This window comes from Pseudorca crassidens, chromosome 13 (genome assembly GCF_039906515.1).
Source record: "Pseudorca crassidens isolate mPseCra1 chromosome 13, mPseCra1.hap1, whole genome shotgun sequence".
Taxonomy (NCBI): domain Eukaryota; kingdom Metazoa; phylum Chordata; class Mammalia; order Artiodactyla; family Delphinidae; genus Pseudorca; species Pseudorca crassidens.
Window position 1 is genome coordinate 92,459,297 of NC_090308.1, and position 24,803 is coordinate 92,484,099.

The following is a 24,803-nucleotide window of genomic DNA, read 5'->3' on the forward strand; positions in this document are numbered from 1 at the left end:
GACTGAAAGCGAGGGAATGGAAAAAGATATTCCATGCAAATGGAAATCAAAAGAAAGCTGGAGTAGCAATTCTCATATCAGACAAAAGAGACTTTAAAACAAAGACAAGAGACAAAGAAGGACACTACATAATAATCAAGGGATCAACCCAAGTAAAATATATAACAATTGTAAATATTTATGCACCCAACAAAGGAGCACCTCAATACGTAAAGCAAATACTAACAGCCATAAAAGGGGAAATCGACAGTAACACAATCATAGTAGGGGACTTTAACACTCCACTTTCACCAATGGACAGATCATCCAAAATGAAAATAAATACAGAAACACAAGCTTTAAATGATACATTAAACAAGATGGACTTAATTGATATTTATAGGACATTCCATTCAAAAACAAGAGAATAAACATTCTTCTCAAGTGCTCATGGAACATTCTCCAGGATAGATCACATCTTGGGTCACAAATCGAGCCTTGGTAAATTTAAGAACATTCAAATTGTATCAAGTATCTTTTCCAACCACAACGCTATGAGACTAAATATCAATTGCAGGAAAAAATGTGCAAAAAATACAGACACATGGACGCTAAACAGTACACTACTAAATAACCAAGATATCACTGAAGAAATCAAAGAGGAAATTAAAAAATACCTAGAAACAAATGACAATGAAAACATGATGACACAAAAACCTATGGGATGCAGCAAAATCAGTTCTAAGAGGGAAGTTTCTATCAATACAATCCTACCTTAAGAAAGAAGAAACATCTCAAATAAACAACCTACATGTAAATGAATGAAATTAGAACACTCCCTAAAACCATATACAAAAATAAACTCAAAATGGATTAAAGACCTAAATGTAAGGCCAGACACCATCAAACTCTTAGAGGAAAACATAGGCAGAACACTCTATGACATAAATCACAGCAAGATCCCTTTTGACCCACCTCCTAGAGAAATGGAAATAAAAACAAAAATAAACCAATGGGACCTAATGAAACTTCAAAGCTTTTGCACAGCAAAGGAAAACATAAACAAGACGAAAAGACAACCCTCAGAATGGGAGAAAATATTTGCAAATGAAGCAACTGACAAAGGATTAATCTCCAAAACATACAAACAACTCAAGCAGCTCAATATCAAAAAAACAAGCAACCCAATCCAAAAATAGGCAGAAGACCTAAATAGACATTTCTCCAAAGAAGATATACAGATTGCCAACAAACACATGAAAGGATGCTCAACATCACTAATCATTAGAGAAATGCAAATCAAAACCACAAGGAGGTATCACAGCACACTGGTCAGAATGGCCATCATCAAAAAATCTACAAACAATAAATGCTGGAGAGGGTGTGCAGAAAAGGGAATCCTCTTGTACTGTTGGTGGGAGTGTAAATTGATACAGCCACTACAGAGAACAGTATGGAGGTTCCTTAAAAACCTAAAAATAGAACTACCATATGACCCAGCAATCCCACTACTGGGTATATACCCTGAGAAAACCATAATTCAAAAAGAGTCATGTACCAAAATGTTCATTGCAACTCTATTTACAATAGTGAGGATATGGAAGCAGCCTAAGTGTCCATCAACAGATGAATGGATAAAGAAGATGTGGCGCATATATATATACATGGCATATTACTCCACCATAAAAAGGAACGAAATTGAGTTATTTGTAGTGAGGTGGATGGACCTAGAATCCGTCATGCAGAGTGAAGCAAGTCAGAAAGAGAAAAACAAATACCGTATGCTAACACATATATATGGAATTTTAAAAAGCCATACTGATGAACCTAGTGGCAGGGCAGGAATAAAGATGTAGACATAGAAAACGGATTTGAGGGCCAGGGGAGGGGGCAGGTGATGCTGGGATGAAGTGAAAGAGTAGCACTGACATATATACACTACCAAACTTAAAATGGATGGCTAGTAGGAAGCTGCTGCATAGCACAAGGAGGTCAGCTTGGTGCTTTGTGACGACCTAGAGGGGTGGGATAGGGAGGGTGGGAGGGAGGCTCAAGAGGGAGGGGATATGGGGATATATGTATACATATAGCTGATTCACTTTGTTGTACAGCAGAAACTAATACAACATTGTAAAGCATTTATACTCCAATAAACATGTAAAAAAAAGAAAATATGGGGCAATCTAAATAAATTATGTAAATCACAGGTTGCGCAGGGATCTGGAGAAAACAATGGCAGTGGTACACAATCCCTGTCATTCAGACAATTCTGCTCTTGGTATCGGTAGGCAGGAGTGTTAGGTATGTGAAAACATGATGCAAGAACACATGCTAACATGTAAAGGAGGCCAGGATTCATCCCTGTGAATGGAGGTGTTCAGAGACATTCACATGAGGCATATTCGGGAAAAGGGAGATCGCTTTGGCCAAAACAGAGTTAGTAAACCAGAAGCAAACTGTAACTGATCCTAACAAGGTGAACAGTAATGGTGGAAATATCAGCAGAGGCTAAATTATGAGGAGCTTTGAATATTAACTTTAGACTTGCTTATATAGTTACAAACGCTCATGGTATATGTCATTTTTTTCTTTCAACTTTGCATATAAAAGTGATACAAGCTCCTAATGAAAATTGCAATCAGTAATTAAATGTATAAATTTTTAAAAATCTATTTACATTTATTTCTAAGAGGTAGCTGTTTTAATAAAATAGGGTATAGCCTTCCAAACTTTGTCTGTACATACAGATGTACATATGTAAACACATACTTATTTTCTCAACTAAATTGTGTATCTACTCTAAAATCCCTCATAGCTTGCTTTCTTCTTTGACAATCCATCTTGGGGATTTTTCTATGTTAAGCCAGGTAGATTTATCTCTTTTAATAGTTACATAGTATTCTACTTTGCAGATACAGCATTATTGATTCAACCAAGCCCCTGTTGATTGGCATTTGAGTTCACTGATGATTTTGAATAGACAACAAAAACTTTAAAGAAAAGAAACTGTTTAAATATAACCATTAAAATATCTCACACACTAAGAGTGGTAATTGTTCTTTGATCTAGAATAAAACATCCTATTGCACAGATGAGCTGTCCACTCTGAACATCCATACAGACTTGTATAGAATAATGTTAAAAATTTAAAGCAATGTGCCAGAAGATGATTTACAGAAGGAATCTTTAACTTTTTTCTAATCATAGATTTCCTCTAAAAATCAGATCAAAATCTGATTGTAGTATTTTACATTCAACTTCAGGGGCTGAACCTTTGAAATTTATAAGTGGAGAACATCATGTATTATAGAGAGCCAGGACTCCAGATAGTGAAAATAGCTGATTATTGCAAGTGCTTAATTATGGTAGCAACAATTAGAATAAGGGGGAAAAGACTGATGAGATATCAAGGAAAACTATCAAAACAGCTTGATAACTAATTGCACAAGAAGAGTAAAGGGGAGTGTATACTCAAAAGTGGTTTCAAGGTTCTGATTTGGGGTGAAATAATGATGGTTTTAATTGTCACTTGACAACTTTTTCACATTAGAAAGAAGATAGAAAGAAAGACAGAAAGACAGGAAAAGGAAGGAAGGGTGGGAGGAAGGGAGGGAGGGAAGGAGGAAGGAAGGGAGGGAGGAAGAAAGAGAAAGAAAGAAAGAAAGAAAGAAAGGAAGAAAGAAAGAAAGAAAGAAAGAAAGAAAGAAAGAAAGAAAGAAAGAAAGAAAGAAAGAAAGAAAGAAAGAAAGAAAGAAAGAAAAAGAAAGAAAGAAAGAAAGGAAAGAAAGAAAGAAAGAAAGAAAGAAAGAAAGAAAGAAAGAAAGAAAGAAAGAAAGAAAAGAAAGAAAGAAAGAAAGAAAGAAAGAAAGAAAGAAAGAAAGAAAGAAAGAAAGAAAGAAGAAAGAAAGAAAGGAGGGAGGGAGGGAGGGAGGAAGGAAGGAAGGAAGAAAAGAAAAGAACACCTCTAATGTCACTTGGTCAAGAAAAGTGGGAAAGGTAGTTACATGATTAAGGCAAATTCATATTAAAAGAACCAGGACCCTACAAGAATCTGATACAAAGGGGTAATACTACTACACTGAACGGAAAGACTTCCCTTCCAAGGAGACACTTTTATTTACCTAAAATATCAAGATGAAATAGAATCCTCTTCTAACAAGTACTGTGAACCATTAGGTTTCAGGGAAGTCAAACAAAGACAGTCCTACAAACAAAACCTGCATTCTTTGAAGGAAGTGTAAACTGAGACAAGCTGAAAAGAAACCATTTCACTGATCTCAGGGTACCAATAATTCACAGGTAATGATCAATAACTGGTCACCCTAGTTGATCTGTAAATCAAAGCTGTACCACACAGCACTCCATTGCTCTTCATCAACATTTTTATACATTATAATGCAACTTTTACTCTGTGCTTTCAATAATCAAATCTGCCGATATGAGATCTGGTTGTAGTTTCTAAGAACAGAAACCCATGGTGGTTCTAAATTATTAAATGCAATTTTAAAATGCAAAAGGTTCATTTTTCTTCATCCAAAAAAACCCTTACCTACCATGTTGATAGCAAAATGGATGGTATTAAAGTTACAAACTAATGATTAAAATCACAAAAGCAGATAGAATGGACCTGATTCTGGTTGTTATGAGGAGAATGTTAAGGAGATGGGGCATGGAGGGCTTTAGAGTTTATGGCTCATCACCATTTGTTGGGAACAAGCAATCAATAGGATATATGACTCTGACAAAGATGGGAAACATTTTGAGCCATTATTTTCACCCTCTCTCACAGATGAACGGGATATGAGCAAAGAAGTGTGGACTTGTATATTTTCCAATGACTTACAAATTTAATAAAAAAGAAAGAACATCCATTGATCCTTTTTATGGTCCTAAAGTATGGATGTTCATAGAAAGAATTGTAAGAAATAAAGCATCACATCTTTACTCACTACTTTAACTGCATGCTTCTAACGGCACATTTGTTTGAATCAATTTTTAGACTGCTATTTCTTTTAGTAGTATTTCCCTCCCTCACTAGCAAGATTCACTATGGAAAAATATTAACTATTTCTCAAGCACGTGCTATATTATAGTATGAAAAGTCTCCAAAGGTGTTTTGGGGGGTAGAAATTGGTTTAAACCCAGCATGTCTTATCCTATCCAATTGCTCTTCCTTACCTCCCACTAACTCATAAAGTCAGCAATGAGGTAATAAGAGCTGCACCCAGAAAGCTTTCTCCCAAAACTGTCATTAGGCTATCTAGTAGAGCAGGTCATATGGTACATGTCCTCACATCTTTTGGAGACAACAATTAAAATACCCTCAGAACAAAAGAAATAGGCTTGTGTTTTGAGAGCAATCTTTTGTTTGAGATTAAATTACAGAACCCACCCAGTAAAGGCAATTTCAGTGTAAGCAAACTGAAGTTTGGTGACCTTTTCCAGGTGTCTGAGGTACCACAGGGCACTTCTGATAGCTGGGGCAGGGGGCGGGGGCAGGTCAATGTAATACTGTGATGCTAGAGAACTGTCCACAATACCACCCTTTCTTCTGACACCATCTAAAGAGTCTGGGCATTTCCCTAATCACCCTCACTTTTGACACAAATTACAAGTTCAGAGATCCCCAAGACCACCCGCAAGTTCGATAATTTTCTAGAAAAACTAACAAATATCACTGAAAGCTATTATACTCATGGCTATAGCCTATTACAATGAAAGAATACCAATTAAAATCAGACAAAGGAAAATATGCAATTGGTAGACTTTAGAAGGTCTCCAAACATGGATCATCCAGCTGTCCTTTCCTGGTGAAGTCATGGACAGTGTTAATTCCTCTCATCAATGACGTGTGCTAATAGACATGAAGAATTTGCATTCAGGAAAGCTCACCTAAGCTTTGGTTTCTAGAGTTTTAACTGGAGCTTCATCACAGACCCAGTTGACTGTCTCCTGGAGGAGTTGGTCGGGGTTATTCTATAAAGACATTATTAAGAAACTGACAAAATTGAAAGATGCACTGTAGATTAAAGGATTATATTCATGTAAATTTATAAAGTTGATAACTGTACTATGATGTGAAAATGTAAGAGGATAACCCTATTCTTAGGAAACACACACTGACATATTTAGGGATAAAGGGTCAAACTATTATACATGTGTAACTTACCCTAAAATAGCTCAAAATATTATGTGCATATGTATATATGTATAATTACTTACATATATACTCTGTGTGTTTATATAGCTACACATATATACATATATGTGTGTATGTATGTGGTGTGTGTATGTCATGTATATGTGTGTATATATATATATATATACACAAAGACATATATATGTTATAACATGTTATAATATATATGTTAGAGAGAGAAAGATGGAGAAAAACAGGAGGAGAGAGAGAGGGAGATAAAGAATAGATGGCAAAGCAAATTGGCTAGAGTGTTAAGACAGGTAAAGCTGGGTAGTCTGTGTAAACAATGGTTTTTCTTCACACTATTTTTATTATTGCAAATTTTGTAAATTTGAAACTACTTTGAAATAGTAAAAAAATAGTGAAAAAAAACTCATCTAAAACTGAACAGAAAACACTGCTCCACTTCCAATCCTGTTTCAAGATGAGGCAACAAAACATTCTTGTATGAGTGAGGCTTTCAGTTGCAGGTAATGCTGAAAACTCAAAGGAGCTCACACACTAAATGGAAATAATAGAGAACAGGAGAAATGTCAGGCACTCTGAATCTATGGATTCCAACTATGTCACACAACTCCATCTCTGTCTTTCTTAAATCCATTTTCCTCTTTGTTATCTTCACCCTTTCAGATACTCGAAATCCTTGTGGTAATAAAGGTGTTCCCCAATGACTCTTAGATTCAAGTGATTCTTACAGCTAGTGATTGCAGCAAAAAGATTCAACATATTTCCTAATAATTCCAGAAGAAATAAAAATTAAAACGAATTCTCTAGGTTTTCAATGGTTTTGCATGTATTAAACACGGAGGATTAAGCACTATGGACAGTGTGTGGTACTCTGATTGGCCAGGTCTGAGTCACATGACCACCTGTGAGCCATGGGGGGTGGGGACTGTGGGTGTCAAGCATGCAGAAACCACCTGATTGAGAGATGGAAGAGTGGTTCCCAAAAGAAAATAAGGAGTTCTGTTACTATACAAGAATAGGCAAATAATAAAATAAGAAAATCCCCATGACCACCATTCAATGAACTTTACTATACTATCACACTTCATGTTCCCCTACCTCTTAACACCTTTCCACACAGCAGCATCTTTTGTTGAATCTGAGAAAGAGGTTTTGTATCACAAGGCTGCCCACAGCGAGTGCTCAGGGTCTACTTACACATTCAGTAAAGACCCACTCTGTGAACACAGTAGGCTCGGGGCTATAGGGGTTGGCACTGCAGGAGCTGAGGAGTAGGCCAGCCATTAACTCCACAGGCAGAAGCACTTGAACAGTTCTTCCCGGTGAAATTTATGACATTCACGAATCCACAAGCACTCAGATTTTTCCTCTTACATGGGCAATCTATAAAACCAAACATTCTGGATGAGACCTGCAGGTAGTTTATTTCAATTGAAAGTTGTATTCATTTTAACATGTATTAAATTTATCACACAATGAATGCATAATATATGAATATTTAATGAGCATTCAAAATATATTTAAACTATCAAATATTCATGAATAAATAACCATATACTACCAGAAAAACAGAATACATTTGCCAAGAGAGTTGATATCCTTTATTTGGGGGACTGTGATATTCATCTCAATACTATAAGGATATAAACTGATTTAAACAAAAACAACTTTTTGAACTTAATGTTATCAATGAAAAAAAAATGTTGCCTTCCATATCAGTAAACAAAGGATGTTGCAACCTCAAGCCATTACATTACAGCAGCCTGAGGGTGAGCCCTGAGGGAACTCGGGATAGAAACAGGATGCCTGCCATCTACCAGTCAACTGCTACAGTCACCCCCTGAAGGTGCATCCTGAGGACACTCAGGATGAGAAAGCACAGGACTGGCCCCAGATAGCTGAGATGCATATCAAAGGAATAATCTCAATGAGCCCTGACGTTTGCATGTTCCCATACACAGAAAAGCACTAAATTCCTTAACTTGAGATACCTGGTTTTCTTTAATTAACAGTAATCTTTTCACATTCAAACTGCCTGGTCTTTGTTGCAAAGTCCTGTATATCCTGGCTTCTCCCTTACCTCTTCTGAGCGGTCTCTCAGAGCTATCTGAGATGCTGTGTTCCCAGCTTAAGTCCTCAATTTTGTCCACCAAATAAAACATAATTCTCAACTTTTAGGCTGCACATTTTTTTCAGTTGACAATGTTAACATGACACTTCTGTCAGATAAAAAATGATTTAAAAACAATCCTTGTAGATTCTATTATTTGCTGTCAGCAAAGCCAAAGACTTGGTTCTCAGCTAACTAGCCCAAAGGAGAATCTAGTAAAATAGCTTTCTAAATGAAGAAGCACCAACTCTAACCTGCAGTGCAATAATGTGTTTCTTCTTTCCACAAGAGAGCACTTAAAATGAAATCTCTACCTAAATGCCAGTCATATGATAAGAGTCACTGGCTTTATAAAAGTAATTGTCCAAATACAAGATAATTTTTTATGTCACTATCCATCCAGAACGAGGGAAACAAAATTATTCCTATCTCCAATTAAAATATTTTTTGTCTCAAACATTTCATATGAAAGTCCACAAAACAACAGGGTGTAAGTGGTAAAAAGATAAATAAATAAAAATAAACAAAAAATTTGTGGTTAAAAAAAAAGGCAAATTTTCCCACATCACAATTAGAGCCATGTTTAGTTTTCCTCTGTCTGTAACTACAAAATTAAAGTATATATTCCTGCTTTCCTTTTCTCCCTTTTAGCTAAGCTCTGGGGCAGTAAACAGGTATATTTGTGGAACTAGGGAAGTATGGGAAAAAATGACCAATCTTTGATATTTTTCTAGCCAGTTCCCATATCCCATATCCTGAAATTAATATTTCACCTGCTGCTCTGTTCTACATCTCTGCAAGACTTCAGAAAGATGCTCACTGATCACTTCTAGAATGGAGATACAGGGTGAAAAGAGAAGGATAGAAAACGTCTGACAGCTGTGATTTGCTACAAATGGAATGGTGGCTCATCCAGAAGAGATTAAATAATTTCAATTCAATAAATACTTATTTTACTAGACCTATCACTTATATGCTATGTTCAAAGTCCCCTTGTAGCTAAACAATGCATTTGCTCAGGCAAAGGATACCAAGCTACTCTATAACCTGGTTTACTTATTTCATGGGTTGAGTCATAATCTAAAATTATTTTGATTACATAAATATATGTTTGTATCTTCCACACAAGCTATGCCCTGTAAATGCAGAATCTTGTCTGTTTTGTCCTCTCCTTTCCCCTGGGTGCCTGTCACCTAGTGGATGCTCAGTAAATATTTGTTGATTAAATGAAGATAAGGTGTTTAAGAATTAGGGTATACCAATAGCTTTAATAAGTCACCCCCACCTCTCAGTGGCTTAACCCCAAAATAGATTTACTCCTGGGTCACATAAGAGTCCAAAGCAAGTCAGTGGGGATGGTAGATACCGGATCATCCTCAACATACAGCTGCTGATTTTTTTGTTTTTTAGTAAATGACATCCAGCTGGCAGATGCAGGGGGTGGGGGAGCAGAGAGATAGAGAGAGAGAGTTAAAGGCACTCCCTCTGTTAAATTATCTAGGCAGAAGCAACACATGTCACTTGTGATTTTTATGTAGAAATATAGTGACTGAAACTTGAATAAGGGTTTCTTAGAAATAAAATAACCCAAATTAAAAAAATTGTGTTTTGAAATTGAAACTATATTATTTTTATGCACTCATATATAAGGAATTTTTCAGGCAAGTTTTTGCTCCATTTAAAATAAATTTGATGGAAATTCTCACGGTTCAATGCCCCCCAAAACAATCATACTCTACCTTTTAATATGAGAAGGGTTCTATTTACTGAATACAATTATCCTCTATTAATACAACACTGTTTAATTGCTTATATTATAATCAGCATTTCTGACATAGAATAACACAATAATTTTGTTTCTAATAACAACTTAAAATTACTTTGCATGATTACAGTAGTTTCCCTTATTTATTTCATTATTGGCATCAATTATAAGAAAGGCTCATGGTAAGTCCAATAAAATGTGAATCCTAAATTTCAGAACCTAAACTCCAATATGTTTCAACCATACTGTGGTATTCCTAAAAGGTTTCATATTAAAAAAAGTAAGATAGATTTACAAAGTAATGTTTTAAAGTCCTATAATTTTTAGAGGACACTCACATATTACTTCATATGATCCTTACCAAAAGCTTGGCATATACAGGTGGAACTTTTTTTCATGTGTCCATCTTAAAAATTAGGAAAGTGAGTATGCAGTTGGTCCAGTGACTGAGGTGATCTTCCCCTCTGCTCCCTACCTAAGAATAGGAAATTCTCTCCTCAAGAAAATACAGTTGACCCTGGAACAATGTAGGGGTTAGAGACGCTGACTCCCTGTGCAGTCAAAAATCCACATATAACTTTATGGTCGGCCCTTCTCATCTGTGGTTCTGAATCTGAGGATTCAACCATCCACAGATCATGTAGTACTGTATTACTTATCGAAAAAAAAAATCCATGTATAAGTGGATCTGTGCAGTTCAAACCCAGGTTGTTCAAAGGGCAACTGTAATGTCATTCAGATTCTCTACAACTTGTCATATCCCAAATCTGGTATTCACTGACGAACAACCAAGACTACCAAGAAAAGGAGAATTAGAATAAAAAACAAAACAGAATCAGAATCATAGATGACCTAAACATTAAATTTCATACATATTTTGGTAAATATTATCAAGTTCAAGAAAATAGATGACAAGGTGAAGAATTTAACTTGACAACTAGAAACTATAAACTGATTGAAGTTGAACTGATAGAATTAAAAATTATACGAAATTTAAAACTCGGTAGTGGATTGGACACAGGTGAAGAGAGGTAAGTGAACTGGAAGATAGAGTAGTAACAATATCAAGACTAAAGCACGGGAAACGAAAAGAATAAAAAGGACACAAAAGTGCATTTGAGACATATGGGCCACAGTAAACATTTTTATCATATGTGTAAACTGGAGTCCAAAGAAAAAAGGAGACCGAGATTGGGGTGAAAACAATATTTCAGAAATGTTAACAGCTGAGAGTTCTCTAAAACTAAAAAGAATATATGGAGCCATAAATTCAATAAGCACTAAAAAAACGCAACAAGAACAAATACAAAGAAAACCACACCTAAGATCACCACAGTACAATTCATGAATGGCAAAGAAAAACATGACATCTTAGAAGCAGCCAGACGAAAAAGAGAGAGATTACTTTCAAAGGAACAATAGGATTAAGATTACAGCTTACTTCTCAGTGAAACTGAATGGATACTAGAAAATAATGGAATAACATTTTTAAGTGCTAAAGAAAAGAACTTCCCGTTGGGAATTCTAGAGGCAGAGAAAATGTTGTTTGGAAGGAAAGGTGAAATAAAGAAATTTGCAGACAAACAAAATTTAGAAAATATTTTCTCATCAGAACTGACTGAATTAAATTATAAAGGGAGACCTGCAGGCAGAAGGAAGATTATCACAGATGAAAATAAGGACTTTATAAAGAATTATGTATAACAGAAAGGATAAATAAGTGGATAAACCTAAATAAAATCTAACCGCACAAAAGAGTAATAATAAAATATATGAAAAATTAGAATGCATTAAAACAAATGGAAGAGGAAAAAGTAGTAAAAGAAATTTAAGATCTCAACATTGCTTGAGAAGCAGTAAAAGAGCTAATAAGTCATGGTACATGTGTAACTGCTACTTGCAAAAATAACAAGCTAATACAAGGGAAAATGGAATTTGAAGAAATCTCAAAGGAAGAAAGAAGAGCAAAAGGAACATAACAAGGTGGGACAAATAGTAAACAAGGAGTAAACGGTCTATAAGAAAATACATTAACTGTAAATACTCAAATTAAAGGACAAGGATTATTGAAACAAACAAAAAACCTAATTCTATGCCACCTACAAGAGACAAGAGTCAGATTGAAAATGAAAGGATTCAAAAATTATGTCATAACAACAGTAAGCAAAATTGAAGAAGATTTTTTAACGTTAACATAGATTTGAAAGCAAAAAGTATCACTGGCGTTAAGGCAGGATAATAAAACCCACTGTTACTTTACAAGGAATATATTATAAATCTAAACTTCAATGCAATATATGAAGGGAAATTCCAAAAATCTAAGTAGAAATAGAAAAATCTGAATTACCTAGATCAGTAACATAGAACCACAGCAACAAATCAGCAGATTATAGGAGATCTGAATACCATCATTAAAAACTTTGGCCTAAATTTACATAAAACACTGAACCAACAATGATGGAATATATATATTACGCAGAAATTTTTAGGTGCGCATGGCACATTTATAAAATTGACTACATTCTGATTATAAAACAAGACTCCGAATAAGCAAGAAATTTAAAACTATACAACCAATATTTTACCAAATAGTTGGATATTAAAAACATACTTCTGATCATTATGTAGGTCAAAGATAAAGTCGCAATGGGAATTAGAATTTTATTAATTGAATGATAATGAAAATATGCCATAACAAAACCTGTGGGTTGCAAATAAAGCTCTGGTCACAGAGAAGTTTATGTATTCCAATTATACTCTCTAAATGTAAAACGGAAAGGAATAAAGCAACTAGAAGAGAACCTATCACCCTGAGGTAGGCAGCTCCTGAACTGTACCTGGTGGGGAAGGCAGGGCAGAACTTCAGGAGGCCAGCTGGGAGCACGGTGAACCCCATGTCAGGAGCAGTCTCCAAGAAAGAGAATTTAATGTACAAAGGGATGCCTAAAATATATTTAAGAGCTAGCACCCTGACCCCTCTTAAGGATGACTTATGCTGCTGGGGAAAAAATAAGAAGTGCTCGATGTAGAAGGTGAATAGCTTTATAATTCCCAGGAGAATCTTGGTACCAGGACCACACAATGAAGAACTTGGAGTCCCCGTGGCTAACCCAGCAGAGAGAAAATGAGAAACAGAGATGCGAGAGAAAATAAAGGGAACTCTTGGTGCAATTTGGTGCTGCTGCAGGTCCAAGTCCAGGTATGTGCTCTCTATCTCCACATCTTAAATAAAAGCCACCATGTTCCTCAGTCTTTCAGGTACTTAGAATTTCTCTTTAGAACATGAAAACGGGGTCAGGTTTGCTGTCTGCATCGCTACAGTACAAAATAGAGGCAGGATGTTTGAAATACTTCTCCATGTGGCAGAGGAGGCCTTGAAGCTGTGAGCCACTCGCTGCAAACCAGCAGGACATGAAGGATTCTTGAGAAGATCTGAAGCTACTGGGAGGCCTTTGAGGAGTTAAATCCCATAGTAAATACTGTACCTTCAATGGCCCCTTCTCCCTCTCTGTCCAGTCTTCCTCCACTCCCGTGGGGACCCAAAGGGGTTAAATGAGCACTCTGATGTAATCAATATAGCAAATTACTGGTATCTTCTATGGATTATTGAGATCATAAATGCCCTATATACAGTATTTTATAGAAAGCAAGAGAGTTGACGTAATACTTATATAAAACCATGAAGGTGGAACTATCGTTCTTGGTCCTTACCATATAAACACACACACATAGACACACACACACTTAATGGAGATTGAAAATTTACATATTTATTGTTTTCCAAACCAATAGATGCACACCTAAATCTCCAATGATAATGTCTATGATAAGCTTTTCTAGTCAGGGTATCACATGTAGACATAGCAGTTTCAATTCAAAATCAGGCTACCACCTGTTAAATATACAGGAGTCCATGTTTATGAGCCATGATAAAGCCATGATCACTGTTGTGCTAAAGCCATGTAAGAAAATTAAATGGGGATATCCAGGAATCACAACTACTACATTTTTCGTATCTTTGACAGTAATACACATCTCTTCAATAATTCCAGAAATGCAGTATTGCTGTTGATTTCAAGCTTGTTGGAATGGGAGACAAGTTCAGTTTAGTTTCGTTTGGCTTTCCTACACAAATTTGAAAAGCAAGACAAGGGATGTTCTATCACTAACTGTGTTTTCCCCACTTATATATCAGGAACGGGATAAATATCCACAAATTTCATTATGAACCAGTGAGCACACTGTGAGTTGGGCTTGGGTCAGAACTCAGTTTATCACCTGACCTCCATATCTCTCATGCTAACAACTTGAGAGGGTATCACTTATGTTTAATAGATGTTATTGATACCTCAGACCACTTATCTAGATGTTTTTGAAGTGTCTGAATGTTACTCCAGGTCAGTGTCAGATTCAATAATTCAGTTGCTGATTCAAGACTCTTATAAGATACACATATGCATGTGCACGTGCACACACACACACACACACACACATCCATTCATTCATCTATCTGTCATCTACCTATCTATATCTATAAATACTTTTTGACATAGCATTAAGTGAAAGAAGTGTGAGAACATTTCCCAGTTTGTGGATTTTCAATTTTCCCTTGTGAAGACTGAGTTGCTATATTTATAGAAGCTTGAGAAGCTGGAGTTACTAGGTCTTCTTAATGATTCATACATTTTATCATAGTAAATATTTTTTAATCCCTGATAGTATTTTTGACTTCTTTTTCTGATATTATTATAACTAAATCCATTTCTTTTTGATCAGTATTCTCCCCTTAGATTCTTTCTGTCACTTATACTTCAGACTTTCTATGTCCTGTTAAATTGGGTATGTCATAAATAAATAATAATAATTGTCTATTTAGCTAAATTAAATCTTACGTTTAATGTATTTATTGTGATTTTAATTTTAACATTTTCTTTCTTAAGAACTTCATTGGATATTTTGCAAATAGATATAGACTTTTTCTTGATTTTGTCTTTATTTTATAAAATATTTTATATAATTTCTTTACATTTAGAACTGAATTTTCAAAAATCACTGGATTTATTGAAAGACATGGTATGTATATCAGTTCTTTTTTTTAGCTGACTTTTATTTATGTTTGACTTCATTTCATCTATAGTTCATATTTGATATTGAGGTCATTTTTTTTTCAATTTAGTTTGTTGAAAGTCTGAGGGCTTAAGTAGAGAATAATTTCCTCTAAAATAGGTTTAAATGTGCTTCTTCTGGGTTCCAAGGAACACTATTAACCTGGGAAACTATCTTGAGCTTAGCTTCAATTCATCAATATATGATTTTTATGATAAGAGATCTACTTCTAATTTGAACTTCAGACCCAAGTGACATCTGTAATTGCAAACATGCAGGGCATATTATTATTAACCCCCAGCCACAGCATAAAAATATGATTTCTTACAGCCTTCCATTAGTGATAGGCACATTTTTGTACCCTCCTGTTTTAGCCCCCAGTGAGACTCTGCACTTAATATACAGGTGTAAGATTCATCCCCAACTTAGCAAAAGTCCATGATTTAGTCAGTTTTTCCTAAACTGACATTGAATTTGCCTCTAAGACAGTCTCAGATTTCTTTGACTAAAACCACTTCTCTGATTACAAGCCATCTTTTGTTATTTTTATTATTTTGTGTTTTATTTTTTTGGTGGGAGAACTTAATTGCCTGCCTTATCATCTTACAATCTCAGCAATTTATTAACTTTTATGTTATTTTATCCTCTCTCTAGTAATACTGTGGACTGGTATTCTTTTTAAGACCTACTCTAATACACTTATTTATATATTTTGTAAAATGTATGTTTATATTCTTAATATCATTTTTTTTTTCTTTTTAGCACCTTGGTAAAATCCACCATGTACAGACAGGCATAAGGAAGACCAGGAGTTTATTCATCATCAGAAACTCATCCTATTAGAAACACCATGTATTGGATAATTCGATAATATCTAATTGGCCCAATCTGATTCTGTAGCAGATAGAATTCCCTTGGAAACAGACTCTAAGAATATGAGATTTGTATGTAGTAGAGCTATTAATGTGTGTTCTTGGGAACAATATCTGTTAATAATATAGTAAAACAATGCAGGAAGAAATACAACATAGTTCTCCAAAGAAAATACATCTAAAGTTAGTTGAATTTCCCGAATGTCTTGTAATCATGAAAAACTATATATGGAGTCCCTATGATTACTGTACTTACCTATGGGGTAGTACTGCTCTTATATTTCCATCAGTTCTATCAATCTTCATGTCCTAAGCCTTAATACATTTTTTTATCAAGAAATCCAGTAATTTCCTAGTGTCCTTACAGTAGATACGGTTGTTTGCTTAAGCCATAGCATTGCTTCCTTTTACATACAACTCTGATTTTGATTAGATATCAACCTTCCCACAGGCAGCTTGGATATCCATAGGCTGTGGATGACACATTGGAAACCAATAACATGTCATTCAAACATTCTGGTTAAGCTGTCATTCTACTTGTCAGTGATCTTTTTTTTTTTTCAGGAATAGAAATGCAGTGAAATTCAGATCACAGAGAATCATAAAGAAATTTGCTTTTGGAAAAATCATTTCTCTGTAATTAGCAATGATTTCCAGAAACATTTCTTCTTCTATCACTGATGTGAAGGAAAATGCAGGTAATCATGATCATTCTTGGCAGTAATTCTACAAGTATGTACAGAACCAATTTTAGGGTGGCATCAATACTGTGGCCAGGAGAGCTGAGAGATAGTAAAACTTGAGCCTTTATAATACTAATGAGCTCCTAAATTGATAAATTCTGAAGACTGTCTTTCTCCTAGACTTCTTCTGTATCAGCTTAATCATAGCAATCATATTTAAGCTGTTTGAATCAGAGTTCCTTGAGTCAGCATCCTAAATGAATAAAATATTTGTGTAGAAATGGAAATCTGAAAATAACATTCTAAAATATGGAATTGAGTAAAATTGATACAAGGCAATAAGGATAATATTTTTCTGTCACAGGAATCTGAAAATACTAGTTATTCTACAGAAAAGTTCTGTTTAACTATTGCCTATCGTATATTGAGATGTATCAACTTTTGATGATGGCTGAGTCATCCTGAATCCTACTAGGAAATATTTATGAGATTGAACTAGGTTGAATCTTTTCTTTGGCATTACATAACACCTTAAATATGAGAAAACTTTTGTCTGCAAGTGACTCATAGGAAATCTGAGCGAGAAAAATATGTCTCTGCTAAGAGAGGTCATCTTCACTTATGGATTATAATCAAAACATTTGGAAGTTTAGTAATCAGGGGCCTGGATAATTTAGAAAAGCTAAGGCTTGTAAGAACGATACTCTAAACGTTTGGGAATTTGAGAGAAAATAAGATTAGAACAAAACACTTGTCCCCCCCAAACCTCTTCCAAGCACCTCCTGTAAAGCATTGTGTGACTGATGAAGGGCACAGTCTGATTATTGTGAAGATACAGCTGTCTAAAGCAGCGATATTTGTGCCAGAGGCAGTTGGTTAAATCACCTGGTAACTGAGACCAAGACGAAAGGAAAGTGTTACATTAAGGTCTCATGGCACAGACAGAGCACAGAGCTTGTTATCATAAACCAGAAACTTCCAGATTCATAGGCCCAAATAATTGCTGATTGTGTATTAGTATTCATGCAGTTAATTGAAAACAAGTAGACTGTATACCTAGTTTTAAAAGAAATGTATACCAAAGTGACGCCAAGCCTGGTTAGAGTATATGATTGCTAAACCTTCTAAAGTAAACACTAGTCCCAAGAATTTTCACCTACAGGAAGTACGTTGCTAAAGTGGTGCAGACCCAGAAAAGAAATTTTACACTGTCCACTCTAAGGTCACAGAGACAACAGACATGGCTATACTCTGAGAGAGGAGAATAAAAGCTCTCTGATTCACAAGCTATGAAAATCACTTCACTGACAGAACAGGAAGTTTTTGTATCCCTGTCCAACAAGTAAAGTATATTATAGACAACTGCATATTTTCCCATTGTCCACCTTTACGAAAGGGAGTTCCTTATTGTAATTATCATGCTTTTTACCACTTTGTGTACAGTTAAGGAAGATAAATCACCTTATCACTGGACCATTGGGAGCCATGTCAGAGGACTGAATACTACCCAGAGATCTTGTACTTCAGAATAAATGCAGTAATTGACTTTGGATTTTCTCCCTTTGGGAAGGAATTAAGACATATTTCAAGTGGGCATGAATTTTTTTTAAATGTATTGTAGAATGTGTGGAATGAAAATATGTATGTGGAATAAGTTCTTGGATAGCCAAAGAGCTTGTAATATTGGATTTTAATTGTTGCTTATCCATTTATATTCCATATTCCCCCTTCATTTCCCTACTAGAAACTGAATTCATTTTCCCCAAATATCCAGTTCATTCTATGAAGCTTTATATAACTTAGTAGAGACTGAGTGGGCTCTGTTTAGTCTAAACCAATCACAATATTTATCTTTACATCTATCAGTGATTGGTTGGAAAATAGACATGGAATTTACTGAGAATTAAAAGAATTGGGAAGTCAGCTAAGGGCTTCTGGGAAAGTTCTTTGCTCTTCAGTCAAGAATCTAAGAACAGGAATAAGCCTCTAAAACTGATTGCTACTGGCAGTCACCTTGTAACCCTGAGGGCAACCAGTCTTAGCATAAAGCTAATCTGAGGACAAAAGAGATAAAAGACAGATAAAACCAATCACTCTGATGACCTCATTAAGTCATGTATTCAGTGAGCTTAGAAATCTGCTCCAACTTCCAGTTTTATGAGACAATAGATGATCTCATTGTTTTAGCAAGTTTATATAGAATTCCTATTAATTAATCCAAAAGCATTCTAAATAATATAATCATATTCCCCATCTATTCCCTCTGGAAAACCTAGAGGGTGCTTGTGAAGAGATTCTATATAGGACAGTTTTCCAGGGGTATCCACAGTAATTCCATACATCAAGGATCTCTGTGGCCTAGTTTTACAGAAAACTAAGTGCTTTTTACTCCATTCTGTCCTCTTTTATGATAACCCCCTGTAAAACTGGATGGTCTATATATGTCTGTACTCCATTTCTGGACTATTCAGGTACTGAGCCATGTGACTTCAGGTTTCCTTGAAGAGCAAAAAATTACACTGGGTATTTATTTCAGTGTCTGGACAGCTCATGATAAGAATATTCTATTTCATTTTAGTTTTGTCAATAGGGAGGGTTCTGTGCCCAGAGGAGAATGATAATCAAAACAGTAAAATGTTTTCTCATGCTTGAGAATACTAATGCTGTTAAATATTTCTCTCAAACACTATGTGTAATGAATGACTGGAATTCAATCCTAGGTATAAACTTTAATTTACTCCATCTTTCCCCAGTTTTTATACTTACATTTTTTATTGTCCTTTGCTTTTGTAATTAATGCCTCTATAAATATTTTTATACAAAATCAGTATTATTCAATAGAATTATTTTTGAATTCCTATCTTAGCAAGATGCTTATGTATTTCAAATTTAGTACTAGGTATTCATTAGTAAATTTGAATCTTGTTATCATGGAGCTTACAAAGTACTGAGGAGAGAGATGCGAAATAAAATCTCACAATAACATATTTTTCTGTGATGAATACTATCCAGAAAACATATAGTATTTTATGAGACTAAGAGTGAAAGAACAAACGTGTTTTCCATTAAGAAAAAATCTGAGAGAGACCTTCAAGATTGCAGAGGAGTAACACGTGGAGATCACCTTCCTCCCTACAAATACATCAAAAGTACTTCCACATGTGGAACAACTCCTACAGAACACCTACTGAATGCTGGCAGAAGACCTCAGACTTCCCAAAAGGCAAGAAAATCCCCATGTACCTGGAGAGGGCAAAGAAGAAAGAAAAACCAGAGACAAAAGAATAGCAATGGAACCTGCACCTCTGGGAGGGAGCTGTGAAGGAGGAAAAGTTTCCACACACTAGGAAGCCACTTCACTGGCAGAGACGGGGGCGGGGTTTGTGTGTGGGAAGTTTCAGAGCCACGGAGGAGAGTGCAGCAATGGGTGCAGAGGGCAACGCAGAGAGATTCCTGCAAAGAGGCTCGGTGCTGACCAGCACTCACCAGCCTGAGACGCTTTGCTCACCCGCCAGGGGACTGGGGACTGGGAGCTGAGGATCGGGGGTCAGATCCCAGGGAGAGGACTGGGGTTGACGGCATGAAGACAGTGTGAAGGGGTTAGTGCACCACAGCTAGCCGGGAGGGAGTCCAGGAAAATGTCTGGACCTGCCTAATAGGCCAGAAACCATTGTTTTGGGATGCGCGAGGAGAGGCGCTTCCTGCTCTGTGTGCCCACAGACAGCAGAGCACAACCTAAGCAAGCTCCAGAGATGGGCATGAGCTGCAGCTATCATCTCAGACCCCAGAGTCAGGCATGGACCACTAATGCTGCCACTACTGCCACCAAAAATCCTGTGTGCAACCCCAGAGTCAGGCACGGACCACTAATGCTGTCGCCACTGCCACCAAAAATCCTGTGTGCAAGCACAGGACACTACCACACTCCCCCAGGAGCCTGTGTAGCCTGCCACTGCCAGTGTCCCATGATCCAGGGACAACTTCTCCAGGAGAACACAAGGCACGCCTCAGGCTGTTGCAATGTCACGCCAGCTTCTCCCCCTGCAGGCTCACCCCGCATTCCAATTATGACTATCATACCTTTCCTCCTCTCCGACCTGAGTGATCAAGAGAGCCCTAATAAGCCGCTGCTTTAATCCTTTCCTGTCTGGGCGGGGAACAGATACCTGAGGGTGGCCTACACACAGAGGCAGGGTCAAAACCAAAGATGAACCCCAGGAGCTGTGCGAGCAGAGGTTAGAAAGGGAAATTTCTCCGTGCATCCTCAGGAGCAGTGGATTAAATCCCTGCAGTCGACCTGATAAACCCTGCATCTGTGGAATACCTGAATAGACAATGAATGTTCCCAAAATTGAGGTGGTGGACTTTGGGAGCAACTGTAGATTTGGGGTTTGCTTTCTGAATCTGATTTGTTTTTGGTTTTATGCTTAACTTAGTTTAATTTTTAGTGCTTATTATCATTGGTGGATTTGTTTATGAGTTTGGTTGCTCTCTTCCTTTTTTTTCTTTTAACGAGTGTGTGTGTGTGTGTGTGTGTGTGTGTGTGTGTGTATGTTTCTTTGTGTGATTTTGTCTGTCTAGGTTTACTTTTACCATTTAACCTAGGGTTCTGTCTGTTCATTTTTCTGTTATTTTGGGGGTTTTCTTGTTTGCTTGTTTGTCTTTTCTTTTAATGAATGTGTGTGTCTATGTTTCTTTGTTTGATTTTATCTGTTTAGTTTTGCTTTGACCACTTGTTTTGGGGTTCTCTCTGTTTTTTTTCTTCCTTTTCTTTCAAGGCATGTGGATGGCAGGGTCTTGGTGATACAGCCAGGTGTTGTGCCTGGGCTTCTGAGGAGGGACAGCCGAGTCCAGGACATTGGACAACTAGAGACCTCCCAGCCCCATGTAGTATTAATTGGCAAGAGCTCTCCCAGAGATCTCCATCTCAACACTAAGACCTAACTCCACCCAATAGCCAGCAAGCTCCAGTGCTGTATGCCCCATGCCAAACAACTAGCAAGACAGGAACACAACCCCACTCATTAACAGAGAGGCTGCCTAAAGTCATACTAAGTTCACTGACACCACAAAACACACCACCAGATGGAACCCTGCCCACTAGAAGGACAAGATCCAGCCCCTTCCACCAGAACACAGGCTCCAGTCCCCTCCAACAGGAAGCCTACACAGCCACTGAACCACACTCAACCACTGGAGATAAACACAAAAATAGCAGGAATGATGAACCTGCAGCCTGTGCAAAGGAGATCCCAAACAGAGTAACTGAAACAAAACGAGAAGACAGAGAAATATGTAGCAGATAAAGGAGCAAGGTAAAAACCCACCAGACCAAACAAATGAAAGGGAAATAGGCAGTCTACCTAAAAAAGTATTCAGAGTAATGATAGTAAAGATCCAAAATCTCTGAAATAGAATGGAGAAAATACAAGAAACATTTAACAAGGACCTAGAAGAACTAAAGAGCAAACAAATGATGATGAACAACAAAAGAAATGAAATTTAAAATTCTCTACAAGGAATCAATAGCAGAATAACTGAGGCAGAAGAATGGATAAGGGACCTGGAACATAGAATGATGAAAATAACTGCCACAGAGCAGAATAAAGAGAAAAGAATGAAAAGAATTGAGGACAGTCTCAGAGACCTCTGGGACAACATTAAACACACCAACATTCAAATTACAGTGGTCCCAGAAGAAGGAGAGAAAAAGAAAGCGTCTGAGAAAATATATGACGAGATTACAGTTGGAAACTTCCCTGACATGTGAAAGGAAATAATCAAGTCCAGGAAGCACAAAGAGTCCCATACAGGATAAATTCAAGGAGAAACATGTCAAGACACATATTAATCAAACTATCAAAAATTAAATACAAAGAAAAAATATAAAAATCAGCAAGGGAAAAGCAAGAAATGACATACAAGGGAATGTCCATAAGGTTAACAGCTGATCTTCCAGCAGAAACACTGCGAGGCAGAAGGGAGTGACAGACATATTTAAAGTGCTGAAAGGGAAAAACCTACAACCAAGATTCCTCTACCCAGCAAGGATCTCATTCAGATTCAACAGAGAAATTAAAAGATTTACAGACAAGCAAATTTAAGAAAATTCAGCATTACCAAACCAGCTTTACAACAAATGCTAAAGGAACTTCTCTAGGCAGGAAACACAGGAAAAAGAAAAGACCTACAATAACAAGTCCAAAACAATTAAGAAAATGGTAATAGGAACATACATATCAATAATTACCTTAAATGTAAATGGATTAAATGCTCCAACCAAAAGACACAGACTGTCTGAATGGATACAAAAACAAGACCAATATATGTGCTGTCTATAAGAGACCCACTTCAGACCTAGGGACACATACAGACTGAAAGTGAGAGGATGGAAAAAGATACACCATGCAAACAGAAATCAAAAAAAAAGCTGGAGTAGCAATTCTCAAATCAGATAAAATAGACTTTAAAATAAAGACTATCAAGGGATCAATCCAAGAAGATGATATAACAACTGTAAATATTTATGCACCCAAAATAGGAGCAACTCAATACATAAGGCAAATGCTAACAGCCATAAAATGGGAAATCAACAGTAACACAGGAATAGTAGGGGAATTTAACACCCCACTTTCACCAATGGACAGATCATCCAAAATGAAAATAAATAAGGAAACACAAGCTTTAAATAACAAATTAGACCAGACACACTTAATTGATATTTATAAGACATTCCAACCAAAAACAAAAGAATACACTTTCCTCTGAAGTGCACATGGAATATTCTCCAGGATAGAGCGTATCTTGGGTCACAAATCAAGCCTTGGTAAATTTAAGAAAATTGAAATTGTATCAAGTATCTTTCCTTTTCACAACACTATGAGACTAGATATCAATTACAGGAAAAAAAATTTGTAAAAATACAAATGCATGGAAGCTAAACTATATGCTACTAAATAACCAAGAAATCACTGAAGAAATCAAAGAGGAAATAAAAGAATACCTAGAGACAAATGACAATGAAAACATGATGACCAAAAACCTATGGGATGCAACAAAATCAATTCTAAGAGGGAAGTTTAAAACAATACAATCATACCTTAAGAAACAAGAAAAATCCAAACAACCTAACCTTACACCTAAAGCAATTAGAGAAAGAGGGAAAAAAAAACAACACCCAAAATAGCAGAAGGAAATAAATCATAAAGATCAGATAAGAAAGAAATGAAAAAGAAATGAAGGAAACGATAGCAAAGATCAATAAAACTAGAAGATGGTTCTTTGAGAAGATAAACAAAATTGATAAACTATTAGCCAGACTCATTAGGAAAAAAAGGGAGAAGACTCAAATCTACAGAATTAGAAAGGAAAAAGGAAAAATAACAACTGACACTGCAGAAACACAAAAGATCATGAGAGACTACTACAAGCAACTCTATGCCAATAAAATGGACAACCTGGAAGAAATGGACAAAATTCTTAGAAAAGTACAACCTTCCAAGACTGAACCAGGAAGATATAGAAAATATAAACAGATGAATCACAAGCTCTGAAATTGAAACTGTGATTTAAAATCCTCCAACAAACAAAAGCCCAGGACCAGATGGCTTCACAGGTGAATTCTATCAAACATTTAGAGAAGAGCTAACACATATCCCTCTCAAACGTTTCCAAAATATAGCAGAGGGAGGAACACTCCCAAACTCGTTCTACGAGGCCACCATCAGCCTGCTACCAAAACGAGAAAAGATGTCACAAAAAAACAAAACTACATGCCAATATCACTGATGAACATAGATGCAAAAATACTCAACAAACTTCTAGCAAACAGAACCCAACAGCACATTAAAAGGGTCATGCAGCATGATCAAATGGGGTTTATCCCAGGAATGCAAGGATTCTTCAATATATGCAAATCACTCAATGTGATGCATCATATTAACAAATTGAAGCATAAAAGCCACATGATAATCTCAATAGATGCAGAAAAAGCTTTTGACAAAATTCAACACCGATTTATGATAAAAACTTTCCAGACAGTGGCCATAGAGGAAACCTACCTCAACATAATAAAGACCGTATATGACAAACCCACAGCCAACATCATCCTCAACGGTGAAAA